Source organism: Camelus ferus, chromosome 8 (genome assembly GCF_009834535.1).
Source record: "Camelus ferus isolate YT-003-E chromosome 8, BCGSAC_Cfer_1.0, whole genome shotgun sequence".
NCBI lineage: Eukaryota > Metazoa > Chordata > Mammalia > Artiodactyla > Camelidae > Camelus > Camelus ferus.
This window is the reverse complement of record NC_045703.1, coordinates 60,351,492-60,361,303: the sequence shown is the minus strand read 5'-3', so window position 1 is coordinate 60,361,303 and position 9,812 is coordinate 60,351,492. Positions and strand designations below refer to the sequence as shown.

Sequence of the window (9,812 nt, the reverse complement as noted above, 5' to 3'; positions counted from 1 at the left end):
GAGCTAGAGCAGGTTTGCTAATAATAGCCCTGGTAATCAAGTGAGAACAATAGTCCACACCCCACCTTCCCCTCACAATGCATTTTAATGCGCCTACGTAATCACCTCACTTGACCTTTTCTGCAACCCTGTAAGAAAGAGAGGATTGTTGTCAATATAAAGGTCATTAATGCCTCTATTTTTCATAGGAAGATACTGACCCAGAGAGAGGGCATTTTCCCATAGACATGCACATGGTTAATGGTCAACACAAACTCTGGGCTCTGGAGGGTTAGGCTGCCGCCCGCCCTCCCTGTTTGGACAGCAGAGCACGGGAGAACGCACCTTCCCCCGAGTCAGGACTGGGCACAGGTGCTCCAAACCAATAGTCCATCACAGAAAACCTCAAGCACCACCCCCACTCTCAAGGTCAAAGGTGTGTTGCTATAGGAACTGGAGACTACTCAGGGCAGAGCTCTGTATAAACCACTCCCGGGTGTGAGGGCAGAGGAGGGCTAGTGCGTGAGTCTGCTAGGGCTGCTGTAACAAACCATTACCGACTAGGCAGCTTCAACAACAGAGATGCATCCTCTCACAGTTCTGCAGGACACAAGTCCAAGACCAAGGTGTCGGCAGGGCTGGTTTCTCCCAAGGCCTCTCTCCTTGACTTGAGGACGGGTGTCTTCTCTCTGTTCTTCTTATAGTCTTTCTATCTGTGTGTGTCTGTACCCTAATCTCCTACTCTTCTTCTTCTTCTTCTTCTTTTTTTTTTTTTTTTTTTTGAATTTTCTTAATGGAGATATTGGGGATTGAACCCAGGACTTCATGCATGCACATGCTCTACCACTGAGCTCTTCCCCGACCCCCTAATCAGATATATTAGATTAGGATTTTCCCTAATGACCTCCTTTTAACTTAATTATGTCTTTAAAGACCTTACTTCCAAATACAGTTACTTCCTGAAGCACTAGGCATTAGCACTTCAGCGTAAGAATTTGAGGGGATAGAGTTTAGCCCGTAACGGAGAGCAAGAGGTACCTGGGGCCACACCGTGTTCATTCATTCCACGGGTATCGAGTGCCTGCTCTGGGTCAGGCCCTGTGCTCAGCAATCTGATCCATCACAGCCAGGCGCGGGCCCTTCTCGGGGCTGAAGGACCTTTACAAGTCTCAGCAGACTGCCACTAATGCTGGTTCCACAGATCTGAGAGAGGATGAGCCCAGCGCCGGTTCTCTTTGATGTGCATGGGAGAACATGTTATAGCCCAGCTACCTGGCCTCCCCCAAGGGGTTCTGATTCTAGGTAGGTCCAAAATCTGCATTTTCAGCAACCTCCCAGGTGAGGCTGAAGCTCTTGACCACTGACCACACTTTGAATGGCAGTGCTGAATAACACCTTGGGAATTTGTCCTTCTCCTGTCTGGCTCCACTTACATTATCCGGCAGCCTCAGGATTATGAACATTAGGCATTCTGAAAGCTGTCTTCCTCAGGTTCGGCCAAGAGCCCAAACCAAGAAAACCTTATTCGTTTTATAGACCCGAGGGTGATAGTTGTACACAAAGCATATGCAGTGTATTTTCAGTTCTCCTGAAATATTTTTAATCCTCTTGCCTTGCACAGGAGAAGACCACGCGGAGAAGAGTGCTAGTCTCCATGAAAACAAAATACATGACCACCATGCTTTATTGCTTGACACGTTCATACTTAGTCTTTCCATGTGCACAGTAAGAAGACAATCAACATTGCCGTTGAAGGGGAGCATCACGGTGCTGGCGGGACGCACTTCCTAAGTGCCTAGATTTGAGTATGTGGAGCCAAAAGAAGGGTCTGTGTTTGGAAATTTCATTTGAAAGCAAGTCATTTTGTACTCAGAGTGGTTTTTCCAAAGAAATTGTGTCAGTTCATAAAAGCCCACTTAACCTGTCATGTGGCTGAAGTATTTACATCATTCCAAACCACTGCTTCTTGGACTAAATTGCACTCCACGTTCCAACCAAGAATACCCAAAGCAAACCCAAAGCAAAGTCATTGCATTCCCTCAATGACTTAGGTGTGGGAGGTGAGACAAAGAACCCATAAGTAGAGCTGAGATGACAGGGGGTAACAACTCCTGAAAATGTTGAAACAGTTAAACAGGCTTAAACACTCCTGAACTTGTTCACTTATCAGAGCTCTTTATTTGTATGTTGATTTTTTGCTAACAGAAATTATATGCACATTATCAGTTACTGATCTTCAGTTAATTCACATGTGTTAATCTTGTCTCCTCAGCTAGGTTGCGAACTCTTCAAGGTCTACACCTGTGTATGATATCTCTACTGCCCTTTGAGATGGCCTCTTAAAAATCAATTAATTGCATTACTGAATGCTAGCATGGCTCAGAAACCAGTAACAGGGAGTAGTAAAAATCAGATTGTGAAATTGGGTTGGGATTTACTAGGTAGATGCGAGTGAGATGACTAGGAGATAATGGAGTTGAAGATGCTGGCAATGACAAGGGGACAGATGAAAATTTCACTGGGTCATGCTTTGCTAGGAGTTTGACTCCAAAGAGAAAAGAGGAAACTGAACAAAATCATTTCCTTTAATCTCATGGGAAATCAGACTGAAGGACAGTACATAGCTTTGTCCAACCCCAACTATTTTTATGGAGCCAGGATGGGTTGACACAGGGTCAAGGAGAAATGTCAGTGAAATTACCAGGGGTTCACAAACTGAACAGAGCCAGTGCCCAGGCTGGGAGCTCCCTGGAGGTAAAATGGGCCTGGATCTCTTAGTGAAATGAGGTGGGCTTGCCAGTGACTTGTCGCTGTTTCTGGCCTGGCTATGGTGGCTTTGTTAATGATATAGCCCACTTTAGACTTACTCAACTCTAAAAGCTTTGAGTTTCAAGCCCTCTCTAACTTCAGGAGATAAAAGGAAATTACCTTAATTGTATTCCTTTTTAGAAAAGAGTTTTTTCAATAGGGAAAAGAACTACTAAACTAGTAGTCAGAGTATCTGGGTTCTGATTCCTGCTCACTCTCATTGTGTGATTAAGGAATTCAATCCACCTCTTAATATTTCAGCTGATGACCTTCAAGGTTTCTTCCATCTCTACTATTTTGTAATTCTACAATTACTTTTTGGAATTAACCAAAGAAATAATATTAGAGAAAATGATATTAGAAAAATAATATTAGGAAAAGAAATAAGTATACCCATTGTCATCATTTCTATTCAACATTAACTGGAGGAGGTTCAAGCTAGTGTATTAAAAGAAGATAAAGTAACAAAATGTACAAGTAAAAGAAGGAATAAAACTGATATGATTATATGCAGATTTGCATTGAAATCCAAAAATATTTGACAAATGTATTATTAGCATAAAGTGAGTTTAACATGAGCTGGACCTGTGACAAACTACAAAAATCTATTTCATTTCTATATGCCAGCAATAAACAATTAGAAAATATAATTTAAAACTTTCTATTTGAATTGCATCAAAAATCTAAAATGCTTAGGAATAAATCCAATGAAGATATGCAAGACTGCTTTGTAAATAAAGAAACATTATTAAGATAAATTAAAGAAACCAAAATAAATTGGGAGGGGGTGTATACCATATTCATGAGTTATCAGTATTTTAAAGACATTAGTCCTCCTCAAATTGATGTATATATTCAATGTAATCTGAATTTCAATTAAACAAATTCAAACAAAATTTATGAAGAAGGGGAAATGTGGAAAGACTTGCTCTTTTGGTTATCAAGACCAATTATAAAGCTTGATATTGGCATATTTATAATCAAATAGACCATGCAACAGAACACAGAGCCCAGGAACAAACACACTCACACATATGTTTATCTTGATTTATGGCAAAAATGGCACAACAGAGCAGTGGATAAAAGATATCCTTTATCAAATGATGCTGTGTCAATTGGATATCCATATGGAGAAAAATTAAATTGATCCCTTTGTCACACCATACCGAAACCAGTAAGTCCCAGGTGGATTGAGATTTAGATATGAGTGGTAAAACAATAAAATTTCATAAGATAATACAGAATAAAATCTTTGTGACTCCAGGGTAAAAAAATTTCTTAAATAGAACACCAGAAGCACTAACTACAAGCAAATATTGGTAGAAAAGGAAGAGAGACCTTCTTTTCTATTAAGTAATATAAGGACTGAAAACTGTCCACTGGGCTTAATGAGAAGGAATGGTTGAAAGCACTTTTAGTGGGGGGAGAGAGCCGTAAGCCAGACTTCAGGGGCTGAGACTTCATGAGAAGTGATGAGTCATCTCCACCAGAAAGTAGAGAAAACTAACTCTTTCAAGCCTTTGTCTTTCGGAGATGATGAGAGGTAAGAATCATTAATGTGATAGTAGGAGTAGGAGTTGAGAGATTATTATTTTTTTAATGAGTATATTTAGTGCTGATGAGAGAAATTATAGCAAAGAGGGGAGTGGGATTTAAGATGTAAGAGAGGAAGAGGTTGAGGGGTAACAATGCATGAGGTTCCTGAGAAAAACGAGGGGTCATAGGATGTATCTGATGTACAGGGGGAGAAATTAACCTTAAATAGCCTAAAAGATTCTCTCTGTTGACAATAGGAGGACAGAGGACAGGATCCAAGTAAATGCAAGTTAGTTTGTAGGTTTGATGTCAAGTGGAGTGGTCTTCCAATTGATATATTCTATTTTTTCTAAATAATACTAATACTTGTAAATATTAACACTTGCTATGTCCTACACTATTCTAGGCATTTCCTCTATATTAACTCATTTTATCCTTAGAACAGCCCTGTGATGGACTATTCTGTTATTATCATCACATTGAAGCCGAAGAAAGGGAAACATGGAAATACATTAATTTGCCCGAGATCTTACAGAGCCCAGATTCACACCAGGTAACCTGGCTCTGGAGCCCACAGTCTTAACTTCTCCTTCATCCAGCAGTCAACTTCACTCTCTGCAAAGGAGAAGATTTGATTAGAAACGCTCTTGTAGAAATGAAAATGAAAACTACAATGAGGTATCACCTCACACCAGTTATAATGGCCATCATTAAAAAGTCCACAAATAATAAATGCTGGAGAGAGTGTGGAGAAACGGAAACCCTCCTACACTGCTGGTGGGAATGTAGTTTGGTGCAGCCACTATGGAGAACAAGTATGGAGGTTCCTTAAAACACTAAAAATAGACCTATCCTATGATCCAGCAATCCCACTCCTGGGCATTTACCTGGTGGGAACTCTAATTTGAAAAGATACATGCACTCCAGTGTTCATAGCAGCACTATTTACAATAGCCAAGATGTGGAAACAACCTAAATGTCCATCAACAGATGAATGGATAATGAAGACGTGGTATATTTATACAATAGAATACTAATCAGCCATAAAAAAGGATAAAATATTGCCATTTGCAGCAACATGGATGGACCTGGAGATCGTCATTCTAAGTGAAGTAAGCCAGAAAGAGAAAGAAAAATACCATATGATATCACTTACATGTGGAATCTAAAAAAAATTACACAAATGAACTTATTTACAAAACAGAAACACACTCGCAGACATAGAAAACAAACTTACGGTTACCGGAGGAGTAAGGGGAGACTTGGAAGGAATAAATTGGGAATTCAGGATCTACAGATACTAAATACTAAATATATATAAAATAGATAAACAACAAGTTCCTTCTGCACAGCACAGGGAACTTTATTCAATATCTTGTAATAACCTATAATGAGAAAGAATATGAAAAGGAATATATGTACATATGTATATGACTGAAACATTATGCTGTACACCAGAAATTGATACAACATTGTAAATTGACCATACTTCAATAATAATAATAATAAAACACTTTGTGTTAAAAACGAAATGCTCTTGTAGAGGACAAGTAAGAAACCTTTTGAGAAAATACAGAGAGCTTTTCTGGTGGCATCAGGGGCTCCCAGGTGGCTGGAGACCATGCTTTGTTGGCAAGAACTTCTGAAAATGTTCCAGGTCAGGAACAATCTGAAATCAGACAGGCTTCCCAAGCAAAGGAAGAACTCCTTTGAGGGGGATCCAAATACAATCCTAAGAAGCTATTTGAAGAATAGAAGCTACTCAGAGCTTGTTGCTGCTACTTGTTCATTTTCTGATATATTTTTTTTTAAGACGAGGAAGAATATGCTTTTCTCCAGAATTACCCTTAGAGGAAAAGCTCAAGGGAGATTCCAACTCCCAAACTGGTTTTCAAAATGAGTAAGTGGATAAACAGGATACAGTAACCTATTAACAGAAGAGGTGAAGCTAAACCACTAGGAAGGGGTGGAATGAAAGTGTGGGCTTATTGACCAAATTATGCAGCTTTACTTTTATAGGAACACTGTGCTTCACAGAAAACTGCTGAACAGTCAGCATTATTTATATTCCTAGGCAGACACTGAGGGGCACCCTCTGAGCCAAAAACTGTGACTCAAACTTCCAGTCTCGACAAACTGGTCAGACGTAAATGTTCTCCTGATCTCTACAATCCCCTGCACATTAATGCTCATTCTTGATAAACTCAAGTTGATTGACTGGTTGGCCAAATGACTGGAATCTTTTCTAAGCACAGGCTAGATTTTTTTTAATTGAAATAAGATTGGAACAGAACCTCAGACTTTTTCATATATTTATGAAATAAAAGAGAAAGTGCACAATGACTTTTCCAAGTCTGCAGATGGTAGCCATCATGTTTATACAGTCAAATGTTGATCTGGTTAATGAACCAGAAGGTCACCAGAGACTCACAGAGCGACCAGAAGAGCTGTGTGGAGTTTGCATGTGGGTCTGTGCAAGTGGTCATTCAGGGAAATGACTGTGTCACAAATGATAAATGCTGAAATAATTGTCACCACCTAGGAAAGGGTTTAGGAGCCACCTAGAGAATGATCAACCCATTGACCTGCTGGAACCAAGACAAACAGCCGGTGAACATTACTAGGAAGGGTGCTGGAAAGATTGTTCTAGTCTATGCAATTTCCGACATGCTTGAAATTCTGCAGTGAATAAATTGTACTCATTACTTCCTGAAAAGATCAGAGTAAGCATATACATACTTTTTCACAATTTGTTTTTTGCCTGATTTCTGCAGGAAGGGTAAAATAAACAGGAAGAGCTACAGCAAAGATGGTTGGGAAGGGGTGCTTCTAACCAGGATCAGAATCTCTGCTGGGAGGAGACACTACATGGGTAGGAAAAGGGTGTAGAGTGTCAATTAGAAGGGTAAAGTCAGAGTGAAAACAGGGAGGGGATGCAGCCAGGGCTGGGGGATGCCTGGAGGTCAGAACAGTGTGGATCAAGGACAACAGCGCAGGACTGAAATCACCGACTCCAGTTCTCCTTTAATGACACAGATGTGGTGGCTGAAAGAACAGTGCAGAGGGAATGTGAGGGCCGTGTGAGATGATTAAGGGAAATGGGCATTTTCTGTTTATAATCCTAATGTTTGACAGATAATAATCGTGTCTTTCTAAAAGGTGTAACTTGGAGACTTTGTCAGACACCAAGCCTCAGACTGGATTAGACAAGGGTTTGTGCATGTATGAAAATTATTACGGGAACCAGAAGTGGGAGCTTCTAGAACCTAAGGCTCGCCCTTATTTGAATAAAGACAGAATACATCTTTGAAATCATTGTACATTATTTGGCTCTGCATTTATTTAGAATCCCCCTACCCGTGCTTCCTTCATAGGAGAGTTAATAACAACTGAAAGCCATTTTTCTTTCAGAACGATCTCATGCTTTCACCACCTCACGTGGAGAAAAAAATGTTTTCTCTTTTCTGCTCCAGTCAGCAGCTGTGCAGCTTTCCAGCTGCCGGGTTTGTGCTGAATGGCGTGTAAAGTGACCTGATGAATATGGCCAAAATGGCCTCTAAAACCCCACAAAAAATTCACGTCCTAGATCGTCTCTTCTGTTTTGGAAGCGCAGCCATTACAAGATTGTATTTTACGTGTCATTCTTAATAGAGTAGGAAGAACAGCTGCTGGTCTTTAATTTTTATAGAAAGAAAACATCTTTATATTTTTTACAACAGGGAAGACGGCTTCTCTCAGAATGTGTATCAACTCCCCAGATCTTTAGAATTAGTGGAAATGAGAATTTGGGGGAAAGAAAATTACTACATCCTCTTTGAAGTGTAGGACTGCCAGTGTAGAATTGAGAATCAGAATCAATTTTCTGAGTAAATTCTATTAGGTAAGAGAAAGTTCCTTTTTGGAAAAAAAACCCAAAAAACTAAGTACAACTTCTTTGCACTGTGTGGGGACTTGCCTGCCGCCCCAAGCCCAAATCTCCTGTCATCCCTGGGAGCCTGGTGTGATTCAGTTCACAGTGGGGACCCTTGGGATATAAAGAATCACCAGATCCGCTTGGGTATGGATGTCAGATATAGGTGAGGTTACAGACACTTATTACTCTCAGATAGTGTTACTTTTTGAAAAAAATCTAATCTCTATGTTGGTGTTCTGGGACGCCCCTCCTGGTGTTTGCAGCTACATATACCTGCATTGGGCCACAAGGAGCTTAGCCTTCCCTGTTTATGCTGGCTACCAAAGCAGAATCTCTTTGGAGAATGAAGATGCACACGGGGGTATTAGCAGCACCAAGGAAAAGCCACAGGGCCTCAGGCCGTCTGGCTGGGGGTGGGAAAGAAGAGGGGGTGTGATTGCCCATCGGGGACTGTGCAGAAATATGGAGTCCTAGGGCTGGATTAGTTAAAGAGAAGGGTGTACTCAGGATGTTAGAAACCACCATAACCAAGGTTGGAGACAAGGAAGTGGGGACAAGCTTCAAGACCATGAATAAAATACTCAATAGAAAGAAAGCACTATGGTGCTGGGGGCCAAATTGGAGTGTGGTAGGTATTCTGAGAGATACAAACTAGGATCCCTGCTCCCCAGTGTGGAAGATGAAAATAATCAAAGATAAATGAAACCCATTGGGGAGCACAGAAAACAGCATTTTCTAAAATGCCAGCTTCGTGTTTGATGATTCTGTTTTCTTTTATTTTTTAATTAATTAATTATTTTATGTGGCCCATCTTTTTTTCTTTTCTTTTCTTTTTTTTAAATGGAGGTACTGGGGATTGAACCCAGGGCCTCATGCATGCAAAACATGCACGCTACCACTGAGCTATACCTTCCCCCAGTTCTATTGATTAAGGCTGGCCAGGTTCTCCTTCTAAAGCCTTTCCACCCTGGGCTATGCCAGTTGGTTTGCAACTCTTGGTGGTGCCTGGACGAAGCCTTCTGGTCCAAACAGATGGATTCCTTCCAGACATAGGACCGGAGAATTTTTCCACCCATTAAAAAAAAAAAAAGCTGTCTTAAAATAATGAAGTACAAAATTTGATAAAGTTTATAATTCTACTTAGCTAGATAAGCCATGTGTAAAAGGATGCTAAGAAACACCCATCAAATATAAGTTATGAAAGAGCTCTTTGATTTTCAACTGTTACCAATTGTTGCTCAGTATAACCAGTCTTTTTTTTTTTTTTTAACATTTTTTATTGATTTATAATCATTTTACAATGTTGTGTCAAATTCCAGTGTAGAGCACAATTTTTCAGTATAGCACAGGGAAATATATACAAGATCTTATGGTAGCTCACAGAGTATAACCAGTCTTAAATGTGTTTAATGTGTTATACAACATCTTGGGGTTTGTCTCTAGCTCCTGGATTGTGGGTCCTCCGTGCAACTCTGCTCTCAAAGCTCTCCAGAAGCCTTCCATTGGCCTGGGATTGCCATGGATCAGGAAGGACCCACATGTGTGACCTTGTCAGGAAAAAGCCTTCATCCACCCT

General features: G+C 40.4%; 1 non-coding gene across 1 annotated transcript; it reads right to left on the bottom strand.

The window, feature by feature from the left end:
- Positions 1-9,077: 9,077 nt before the first annotated feature.
- TRNAA-UGC lies at positions 9,078-9,149 on the bottom strand. The gene has a single exon. It is a non-coding gene; the product is annotated as a tRNA-Ala (tRNA).
- Positions 9,150-9,812: the final 663 nt, after the last annotated feature.